This window comes from Bos javanicus, chromosome 4 (assembly GCF_032452875.1).
Source record: "Bos javanicus breed banteng chromosome 4, ARS-OSU_banteng_1.0, whole genome shotgun sequence".
Classification (NCBI taxonomy): domain Eukaryota; kingdom Metazoa; phylum Chordata; class Mammalia; order Artiodactyla; family Bovidae; genus Bos; species Bos javanicus.
The window spans coordinates 19,338,468-19,350,618 of record NC_083871.1 but is presented as its reverse complement, the minus strand read 5'-3'; the positions used below and the strand labels follow the sequence as shown (position 1 = coordinate 19,350,618).

At 40.1% G+C, this 12,151-nt stretch overlaps 1 long non-coding RNA gene across 1 annotated transcript in view; it reads left to right on the top strand.

The window, feature by feature from the left end:
* Positions 1-3,171: 3,171 nt before the first annotated feature.
* LOC133246779 (uncharacterized) overlaps positions 3,172-12,151 on the top strand; it is a 192,349-nt gene continuing 183,369 nt past the window's right edge. Inside the window, exon 1 of the long non-coding RNA XR_009736173.1 lies at positions 3,172-3,587. This is a non-coding gene — a long non-coding RNA (uncharacterized LOC133246779). The remainder of the gene's footprint in view (positions 3,588-12,151) is intronic.

Sequence of the window (12,151 nt, the reverse complement as noted above, 5' to 3'; positions counted from 1 at the left end):
TAAATGTTTTTTCTTGGCAATAGCTTTGTAACTAGGGTTATGGTAAGGAGTATCTTGTTCTGGGGACAGATTTTCCACCAAATGATATATTTTTTGAAAGGTATGTGTTCTAACTACAGGTATAATTACCACATGAGAACCTCTAGAATTACTGGGCACCCACAAAAGTTTATGAGGAAGCAAACAGACATAGAAACATATCTATTTCTTAGGGTAGTGGGGCCTATTGAGAAATTTGACTTCATGGTTTAGAATCAACATTATTGATTTAACCATATAAAACATTTTCTAGAGAAAGCTTGGGGATCTTATTTGTCTGCTCTCTCCTGCCAAATGGCTTGATGGAGCTCTAATGTATAACTTTATTTCAGTGACCCGTGGGATGTTCCTAGAGTCACCATATAGGTCATTTGAAAGGATTTTGAATGTTGTGTGGGATCAAAGCCTCTGGGCTTCCCTAGTGGCTCAGGCAGTAAAGGATCTGCCTGCAATGTCGGAGACCTGAGTTTGATCCCTGGGTCAGGAAGATCCCCTGAAGAAGAGAATGGCCCCTCAGTCCACTATTTTTGCCTAGAGAATCCTATGGACAGAGGAGCCTGGTGGGCTACAGTCCATGGAGTCACAAAGAGTTAGACACTACTGGGCGACTAACACATATCAAAGTCATTACTTCTGTTCATTTATTGTTTGTAGCAGTCTGGGAAATGGGGCCCAGGACTACTGGTACTCACTCTAGGAGTAAATTCACAAAGTTGAAGAGAAGGTTGTTAAGGGAAGGGGTGAGAGCTACTAAGTTGCAGATACAGTTAGGCACTTTTTATATTGAATTTCCTAAACAGATCTATGAGGTAATGTTATTATTAACATTAACATCTGTAGTTCTGACACCTTCTCAGAGCTCTGTATCTATATATCCATCAGCTTACAGGCATTTATACCACACATTGTATACCTCACACGCTAAAGCCTTTTAACTGTATGGATCACAACAAACTGTGGAAAATTCTTAGGGATGGGAGTACCAGACCATCTGCCTCCTGAGAGACCTATATGCAGGTCAAGAAGCAACAGTTAGAAATGGACATGGAACAATGGATTGGTTCCAAATTGGGAAAAGAGTACGTCAAGGCTGTATATTGTCACCCTGCTTATTTAACTTATATGTAGAGTACATCATGTGAAGTGTTGGGCTGATGAAGCTGAAGCTGGAATCAAGATTGCTGGGACAAATATCAATAACCTCAGGTATGCAGATGACACCACCCTTAAGACAGAAATTGAAGAGGAACTAAAGAGCCTCTTGTTGAAAGTGAAAGAGGAGAATGAAAAAGCTGGCTTAAAATTCAGCATTCAAAAAACTAAGATATGGCATCTGGTCCCATTATTTCAAGGCAAAGAGGTGGGGAAACAATGGAAACAGTGACAGACTTTATTTTCTTGAGCTCCAAAATCACTGCAGATGGTGACTGCAGCCATGAAATTAAAAGATGCTTGCTCCTTGGAAGGAAAGCTATGACCAACCTAGACAGCACATTATAAAGTAGAGACATTACTTTGCCAACAAAGATCCATATAGTCAACGCTATGGTTTTTCCAGTGGTCACGTATGGATGTGAGTTCAGTTCAGTCCCTCAGTCGTGTCCAACTCTTTGCAATCCCATGGACTGCGGCACGCCAGGCCTCCCTGTCCATCACCAACTCCCAGAGTTTACTCAAACTCATGTCCATTGAGTCGGTGATGCCATCCAACCATCTCATCCTCTGTCGTCCCCTTCTCCTCCTGCCTTCAATCTTTCCCAGCATCAGGGTCTTTTCAAATGAGTCAGTTCTTTGCATCAGGTGGCCAAAGTATTGGAGTTTCAGCTTCAGTATCAGTCCTTCCAATGAATATTCAGGACCGATCTCCTTCAGAATGGACTGGTTGGACCTCCTTGTTGTCCAAGGGACTCTCAAGAGTCTTCTCCAACACCACAGTTCAAAAGCATCAATTCTTTGGCACTCAGCTTTCTTTGTAGTCCAACTCTCACATCCATACATGACTACTGGAAAAACCATAGCCTTGACTAGATGGACCTTTGTTGGCAAAGTAATATCTCTGCTTTTTAATATGCTCTCTAGGTTGGACATAACTTTTCTTCCAAGGAGTAAGTGTCTTTTAATTTCATGGCTGCAGTCACCATCTGCAGTGATTTTGGAGCCCCCCAAAATAAAGCCTAAAGTCACTTTTTCCACTGTTTCCCCATCTATTTTCCATGAAGTAATGGGACCAGATGCCATGATCTTAGTTCTCTGAATGTTGAGCTGTAAGCCTACTTTTTCACTCTCTTCTTTCATCAAGAGGCTCTTTAGTTCTTCTTAGCTTTCTGTCATAAGGGTGGTGTTATCTGCATATCTGAGGTTATTGATGTTTCTCCCTGGATATGAGAATTGGGCCATAAAGAAGGCTGAACACCAAAGAATTGATGCCTTTGAATCAATTCAAGTGTTGGAGAAGACTCTTGAGAGTCTCTTGGACAGCAAGGAGACCAAAAAAGTCCATCTTAAAGGAAATCAACCCTGAATGTTCACAGGAAGGACTGATGCTGAAGCTGAAGCTCCAGTACTTTGGTCAACTGATGCAAAGAGCCGACTCATTGGAAAAGACTCTGATGCTGGGAAAGATTGAAGGCAGGAGGAGAAGGGGGCAAGAGAGGATGAGATGTTTGAATGGCATCATGGACTCAATGGATATGACTTTGAGAAAATTTCAGGAGATAGTGAAGGACAGGGAAGCCTGGTGTGCTACAGTCCATGGTATCCCAAAGAGTCAGGCATGACTGAGTGACCGAACAACAACAATCTCACAAGCACCCTAAACTCAGGATGGTCCAAACTGACTCTAACCATCCTAGCCTCTCCTTGCACAATACAATCTACCTCTGAGTCCTGCTAATTATAAACTTAAATGCCTCCTGAACTGTTGATTTCTATTTCCATTGCCACCACTTTGCTACAAATGACTATTATTTTCAGCTAGACTGCTGCAGTGGTTTTCTATCTAGCTTCTCCTCATGGAGGACCTCTGTCTTTGTGATATCCCTCCTATTTGTGAGTCACTGCATCTGTAATAGGGGTGGAGCTGGCACACAGCTGTTAGCACTCAGCCCTTAGTGAAACTATTAGCATGAGCCCGTGAGCGTGGAGGTTAGAGGTGCTGCTCTGCCAATAATGAGCTCCCAGTGGTCCTTGTGGCAGAGAGAGCAGTGAGAAGTAGATCAGGGGCTCTCTGGCCAGCCACTGAGCTGGGAGACCTGGAGACAGGCTGAAGGCTTTGACCCACATTGCTCCAGAGCCTTTTCTGGGAGCACCCCCTGGCCAAGCCCAAGCCTTGAAGTAGCAGAGAACGTCACCCCGTCCCCATCTCCATGACCTACTGGAAGTGTCTGTCTCTGTGGGATGCAGTTCAGGGAGGCCTCAGCAACTGGAGTACAGGGACACTGCTATTAAACTAACAGCTTCAACCAGCATTGGTCTCACTGTTCCAAGTTTCAGAAGATTGCTATGGATGAGATTAGTTATCTGCCCTGAGGAGGTGCCCAGAGGTCAGGGTAAGTAGCAAGAACATTGCACATCATTACTTCAGGTTCACCTGTGTGGTTGGGGCTAATCTCCAAGAAGGGCAATTGTTGTGAGCTGGGAATTCACCCGATTGGTATTTGCTAAAACACGCATTTCTGTTGGTTCTATACTAACAATTCTCTCCAGTTTGAGTGAAAAGCTTGAGGGCTGGTTGGGTCCTAGGTCCCTGGCTCCCTCAGTGATGACAACTGGGCAGGGCTGGGGGCCTGGCCCTGAGGGCACCATCAGCTGAGATCTGTCTCCTTAGCTGGACCTGGGCACTGGTGGGAGGACTCAGACTGGGTGCTTGACTGAGGCCCACAAAACCCAAAAACAGGGACCCCTTCCTCTTGGCCAGGGCCTGGCCCTTGGAAGGTGAAAGCTGAGGCCCTTGCCCTTTCTTGTCAGAATGGAGAATGATAGAGGTTTAGAGGAACATCGTGACTTGACTTTCACCTGATGCCAAGAAGAAGCTTCTGACGCCCTTTATACCTTTCCTATATAGGAGCTTTATTGGAAACTTTTGGAGAATTAGAGGTTTTTAAGGCATGAGCCTTCAGGGTTTTGCATGATCCTGCAATAGACCTTTCTCTGCTCCAAATACCTGCATTTTGGTATTGTTTGGCCTCATTGTGCATCAGGCACACAGATTTGCGTTTGACAGCATATGTGGGTTCTGACTAGACCGTGTCTCTGCCGCACCTACCTGCCTTCATGTGGCCATTTCTTTATACCTTTAGTTGCAGACAATCTGTGCTGCTAGTATTCAGGTTGCTCTCAGAGCTGTTGACGTTTTGGTGTATCTGTGGGAGGAGGTGAGCTCAGGATGTGCCTACTTCACCGTCTTGATCTGGATCTCTGACAGCACAAATTATTTTGTATGATTTTGTGGTGTTCATTTTTAATGTAATAGAGCTGTCCCTTTCATTTATAATTAGGATTTCTAGCAAGTATTGTTTTTTTTTAAGTAAAAGTCTAGCCTAAGAGTTGTACATTTTCAGTCTTTGAGAAGACCATGTTGATTAATGTTTTTGCTTAGGTCTTAGAGTGGTTATTCTTATAGGAATGATACTCTTATCTCTTAGGACCATTGCTTGGATAAACACTTGTGAGATGTTATGTCTCATCTCTACTTCTACACTTCTGACTTTTATCCTGTTGTCCTCTTGGTTGGAGCTATAACTCAGATACTTTTTGTAGAGCTTTTCTCTTGACTTTTAAAATAAGGAACTATTCACTAATCTGTGATCCCAAAACACCCCACACAAATGAACAAGTGAGGTGATCAACTTACTTTGACATTGAGAAAGACAAGTGAACATTTTTTTGTGCATTTTAAGGAATCTAAAATAGGTTAGCCTAGTATTCTTAATAAGTAGCTGAAATAGCATGTATAGGGGAAAAACAGTAAGGGGGAAAAGCTTTATAATCCATTAATTTCTATATTTCACAAGTAAATGGCAGTTTTTTGTTTTTTGTTTTTTTTTGTCTTTTAATGGTACAAAATCCATAAGAGCAGAACAAAATTAGTTTTTGAATGCTTGCTGACTGTCTTTGGAAAAATTGTAAAATCTCAGGTATATTTGGAATTCTGTCCCATATTGTTATGTGGAAACTTACTGCATTTTGAATATGTATACTATATGAAATATCATTAAATTGTATGCATAAATTAAGCAATTGGGAAATTGAATTTCACAATGGATCACTGATTTTAAACTATAGAATTCTACCTTGGACTAAATTAAAAAGTAATCACTTGGTGTTTTGCCGTCCTGTTAGTAAAACTTTCTTTACTAAATACCAGCATGGCTAAATTCTAGAAAACAATCTTTGCAAAGTCTTGCTCATGAGAGTAAAAAGCACTAACATTATTTTGGGAAAGTAATGTTTTTGAAATTAATATTTTTACACAAGCGTGGAGAATGTGTTAATACGTAGTTAAGTTGAAGAGCCTTTTTGTTTATCACTGCTTGCATTTTTGCTTCTTTAAAAGCAATTGTAGAGAATATTTTTGATAATTTCTGTGACTAAACTACAAAGATTGAAAATGAAGGAGAGAAAAAGAGGTGTGAAGTTGATGTTTCTCTTAAAAGTTATTTGTCCTATAAGTTGATGTTTCTCTTAATCCAGTCCAGTTATAACTGATCATGAGTCCATCAGTGGTGACAAGAGTGGAAGATCAGGAAGGGAATGATTGAGAAAGAAAACAGCCAAAACCATTAACAGTTCAGGAGGGATTCAGTTATTTCTGCTGTAATGATTCCATCCTCAATGATCTCCTGCAGCCCAAAGTTCTATATGCTGAACACAAACAGAAAAAAGTTATTCATATCTATGCTGCCAAAACAGTTGTTGGATGGCAATTGAGTAACTCCACTCCTTTTCTGTAGAAGTACATGCGTTTACCTCCAAAAAAGTAGAGAAGGGAATTAACTTGATTATGATCTTATAGAAGGAACAAAAAATGATTAGACATTATTTTTAACTTGCTTTTTAAATGACTGATCAGTAAGGCTTGCATTTTGTTTCAATTCTCTTTGGAGACAATTCCACAATGTTTAAATTCTTTAAAATTTTAAAGTGAAAATTTTTTGAATCTCAAAAATGTAATTCTCAAAGATTTCCTTAATTAGATCATTGAGAGTTTATCCAGTATATTTATATTCTGTAGTGATGAGAAAAAGATATAGATATTGTGGGAAGAAAAGAGCTGATAGAGCACATTCTTGTGTAACAGGTGGTGGGGTCAGCCATTTAAAATGTCAAAGATTCAGAAACACCTGTCAAAACTCATAGTAAATATTGGGTCAGAAACACCTCTCCAAACTTACAGTAAATATTGGGTGCTGGCCCAGTTGTGACTGTTCTACAGATGAGATGTAGATACTGGGAAGAGCTATTTCTAAGGAAAAAATATTAACTTCCGTAATGAAAAACTCATGGTTCTCTAGCACCCCAGGACAAAATATAAATCCTCCCAAAAGATAAAAGCCCCTTAAATATGATCTTGATTTATATTATTGACCTTATCTTCTGCTACTAAATTTCTGCCTTCTATTTCCTTGCCCTAACTTTTCCCGTGCAAAATTTCCAGCCACACTAAACCACATGATGTTTTTAGTACTCTTGTGAACACACAAAAAGAAGGTTAGTTACTCAGTCATGTCCAACTGTTTGTGACCCCATGGACTATAACCCACCAGGCTCCTCTGTCCATGGAATTCTCCAAGCAAGAATATTGGAGTAGTTAGCCATTCCCTTCTCCAGGGTATCTTCCTGACTCAGGGACTGAATCCAGGTCTCCTGCATTGCAGGCAGATTCTTTATCATTTGAGCTACTGGGGAATCATGACTCCATTCTTTTGCATATGTGATACAATTCCCCTAGACAGTTGTCCACTCTTCTCCATGGCTTCCCTCATAGCTCAGTCAGTAAAGAATCTGCCTGGGTTCAATTCCCTGGTTGAGAAAATCTCTTGGAGAAGGAAATGGCAACCCACTCCAGTATTCTTGCCTGGAGATTCCCATGGGCAGAGGAGCCTGGAAGCCTACAGTCCATGGGGTCACAGGTGTCGGATATGACTTAGCGACTAAACCAACCAACCAACCTCCATGTGAGTCATCTTTGGACACAACTCAAGTGACTTAGCATGCACACAGTCTTGTGAATCACTTAAAAGATAGCAAGACCCTAAGCTTTCCTGAGTTGTCCAGGCCAATTGAGTCAGCCATTGGTGCTCTCATACTATTTTTTCACTCTTATTTTTTTTTTTTTGTTCTTCATTCTGTGTTCATTCTTTTTTTTTTTTAAATTTTAATTTTTAATTTTTAAATTTTAATATAATTTATTTACTTTTGATTCTGGATCTTCATTGCTGCACTTGGCCTTTCTCTAGTTATGAAGAGTGGTGGCTGCGGTTTGTTATGGTGTGCAGGCTTCTCAGGGGCTTCTTTTGCTGCACGGCACAGGTTCTAGGGTGCTCAGGCTTCCGTAGTTGTGGCTCTGGTCTCTAAAGCACAGGCTCAATAGTTGTGACTCACGGGCTTTAGTCGCACCACAGCATGTGGAATCTTCCTGGACCAGAAATAGAACTCTGTGTCCCCTGCATTGGCAGGTGGGTTCTTATCCACTGCGCCACAAGGAAGTCATGTTAACTCTTTTATCGTCACGCACCACAGTGTTTCTTTACTGTTTATTTACAACTCTGTCTCCTCCATACTCCATGAGCATAGAATACAGAAATCTAGAAGATAGTAAAATGTGTGGACTTGTGACCTGGAAATTAGAACAAAGACCCAAATGACAAATTCAGGGCAAAGCTTGGCTAATGAATATTAAGCCTGAATTAAAAATGTGCCCATGGGAAATTTCAGACTAAAGAAAGTTAATTTAAATTCCAATTAGAGACTGATTCCAGTTCTTGTTCTTCTAAGGACTGCCGATATCAATAGACATGTGGTTTGACTGGACTAGAGGAAGTATGATTAGACCATCAAGGCTCATCCTGATCATCTTTCTAACATGCTCACTCATAATGGCACAGATCCCCAAATCCTGAACCCAAGAGAACCTACATTATTATTTTAAATAATGAAACCTGAATTACCACTTAGCTTGGGCATTGAAACCTTATCTATAGGAAGCTTCAGAAAAGTTAAATAAGTCTCAACCTGCTTACCAAATTTTTTATTCATCATATATAAGAGATTAATCCCTAAGTAAAAGGGATGAATAGTTTTCAATTTTGAATCTGTTTTCTGGTACTTTGGAGGGGAATGATAAAAGATAATTTTCCATGAACTCATTTTATTATTGTAAGAAGCTCCAATGAGAGGCATGCTGTCAGATATAATAGAATTGGGGATGTCTCATTTGTAAAATGCTGTCTCTTTTTCAGTCATAATTCTCTGTCTGTAGAAATAGGCATTCCAAGATTCCTACAAAGATAGGAAGAGGCATGTGTGACCTCTACCTGGACCCCCAGTAGTAGAAGAGTACATTTCTCTGGGTTGGTGGATTCTAAACTTCTTATATAGTGCAACTTTATTATTTAAATATTCTGTGTGTTTCTCCTGCTATTCATTTATGTATAAGTCATATAATTGAACTAATATGTATGTATAGCATACATAAAAATGGAAAGTAAGAGGATGATAAAATTGGACTAAACAATCTTTTAGAGATTGTTTTGTTTTCTTTAACATAGTTCCAATCCCAAAGAAAGGCAATGACAAAGAATGCTCAAACTACCGCACAATTTCACTCATCTCACACGCTAGTAAAGTAAACCTCAAGATTCTCCAAGCTAGGCTTCAACAGTATGTCAACCATGAACTTCCAGATGTTCAAGCTGGATTTAGAAAAGGCAGAGAAACCAGAGATCAAATTGCCAACATCCACTGGATCATCGAAAAAGCATGAGAATTCCAGAAAAACATCTACTCTTCTTTATTGACTACATCAAAGCCTTTGACTGTGTGGATCTCAACAAGCTGTGGAAAATTCTTCAAGAGATGGGAATACCAGACCACCTTATCTGCCTCTTGAGAGATCTGTATGCAAGTCAAGAAGCAACAGTTAGAACTGGACATGAAATAGCAGACTGGTTCCAAATTGGGAAAGGAGTATATCAAGGCTGTATATTGTCACCCTGCTTATTTAACTTATATGCAGAGTACATTATGCAAAATGCCAGTATGGATGAAGCACAAGCTGAAATCAAGGTTGCCAGGAGAAATATCAATAACCTCAGATATGCAGATGACACCACCCTTATGGCAAAAAGCTAAAAAGAACTAAAGAACCTCTTGATGAAAGTGAAAGAGGAGAGTGAAAAATCTGGCTTAAAACTCAGCATTCAGTAAACTAAGTTCATGGCATCTGGTCCCATCCCTTCATGGCAAATAGACAGGGAAACAATGGAAACAGTGGCTGACTTTATTTCTTTTGGGTTCCAAAATCACTGTAGATGGTGACTGCAGCCATGAAATTAAAAGACGCTTACTCCTTGGAAGAAAAGCTACGACAAACCTAGACAATGTATTAAAAAGCAGAGCCATTACTTTGCTGACAAAGATCCATTTAGTCAAAGCTATGGTTTTTCTAGTAGTCATGTATGGATGTGAGAGTTGGGCCATAAAGAAACCTGAGTACCAAAGAATTGATGCTTTTGAACTGTGGTGTTGGAGAAGATGCTTAGGAGTCCCTTGGACAGCAAGGGGATCCAACCAGTCAATCCTAAAGGAAATCAGTTCTGAATATTCATTGGAAGGAGTGATGCTGAAGCTGAAACTCCAATACATTGGCCAGCTGATGTGAAGAATGGACTCACTGGAAAAGACCCTGATGCTGGACAAGATTGAAGGCAGAAGGAGAAGGGGACGACAGAGGATGAGATGGTTGGATGGCATCACCGACTCAATGGACATGAGTGTGAGCAAGCTCTGAGAGTTGATGATGGACCGGGAGGCCTGGCATGCTGCAGTCCATGGGGTCACCAAGAGTTGGACATGACTGAGCTACTGACCTGAACTGAACTGAACATAGCTCATTTCAGTGGATTTAAAACCATTACTCAAGTGGTCTTATTAGTTTAGATTTTATAGACTGACATTTTGGCAGATGAGAGTGTCATTGCTTTGGATTTTTAATGTGATCATTGGACAGCTTGTACAAGGGGTAGGGATGCTGGCCCAGTTGTTACTGATCACTTTAGATCATAGTATTTTCAATCCAAGGTTGATTGTATGAATCCTTTTAAACTGTGTGTCTATTTTGTGATGGTTGATTGCTTTATGCTACAAAACCAGTGGGCTTCCCTGATGGCTCAGTTGGTCAAGAATCCACCTGCAATGCAGGAGACCTGGGTTCAATCCCTTGGTTGGGAAGATCTCCTGGAGGAGGGCATGGAAACCCACTCTAGTATTCTTGCCTTGAGAATCCACATGGACAAAGGAGCCTTGTGGGTTACACTCCATGGGGTCGCAAAGAGTCAGACACAACTGAGTGACTAAGCACAGCACACACACAACCAGTACATTAATGTAACAGGGCAGGTGTAGACTGCAATAATGTCACGGTATGCTGAAAAGGAATCAGAAGAGAAGGTGTTGCTACTACTGCCTCCACATGGTAGGGTTTCTGTGGTTTCCTCAGGATACCTCACCCACTACATGGCAACCCTCTTCCTTCTGATCTGTGAGCCAAGGAAGATGCCAGTGTCAATCAGTACATTAATGATTAGTGAACTTTAAATATTTTTACAAACATAAGTATACATTAAAATACTAATGTTGGTTTCCCTGCACCCCAATGAAGTAATCCTCTTGCCCACATCAAGAGGAAAGTGTACCCAAATTTGGAGGCTACTACTCTATGTTATAGAGAATCAGACACAGTAGGAACCATGTTCCTCAATATAATGTTTGGAAATACTTAAAATTCTAGAAGAAATAAAACAATTGATTTGTCCTAAAAGAAAGCACAGGGTTCAGAAGAAGCTTTTTTAAAAAGCACAATGTAAAAAAATAAAAATAAAAAGCACAATGTCTCTGTGTCTCCGTTGCTGCTTTGCAAACAGCTTCTTCAGTACCATCTTTCTAGATTCCATATATATGTGTTAGTATGTCATATTTGTTTTTCTTTTTCTGACTTACTTCACTCTTTCTCTTTCTGAATTGCTTTCTAACAGGCTCTAGATTCATCCACCTCATTAGGACCAATTCAAATATATTCCTTTTGTGGCGGAGTAATATTCCATTGTATATATGTACCATACAGTGGAGAACGAGAGGGTGGGACAAATTGGAAGAGTAGCAGGGAAACATATACATCACTCCATGTAAAATAGATAGCCAGTGGAAATTTGCTGTATGACACAGGGAGCTCAAATCAGGTTCTCTATGACAACATAGAGGGGTGGGATGGTGTGTGAGGTGGGAGGGAGGTTCAAGAGAGAAAGACATATGTATACCTATGACTGATTCATGTTGATACACGGCAGAGATCAACATGGTATTGTAAAGCAATTCTCCTCCAATTAAAAATAAGTAAAGATAAATAAATTTAAAAATAAAATAGAAAATCAGAAAAAGTGCAATATATGACTCTTTACAAAATATATAAATGTATATTTACATTTGTGGATTTTGGACTCCATTTTTGAAAAGATGCATCATTCCCTTTCTTAGTGTGCTTCTCTTGAAGTACTGTTTTGTTTTTATTGCCACAACCAGCAGTAAATTTGACTTCTGCTGTGTCCCTAATAAGTGCAGCAAGAAGAAAATTTGGGGAACACCATAGATTTTAAATCACATTTGCAAAACTATAGCTAATTTAGCTATTATGAACTACATAAACATATGATTCCAAAACAGTATTTATAAAAGTTCTCCAGGATTCAAAAAGTAAATGAGTATCACTCATTCTGTGAGAGTTGATGCTGTTGTAGCTCCAGGGTCATGCAAGGCCTGGCCTATGGACTAGAGTCCATAGTTCAGATCAGATCAGTCGCTCAGTCGTGTCTGACTCTTTGCGACCCCATGAATCACA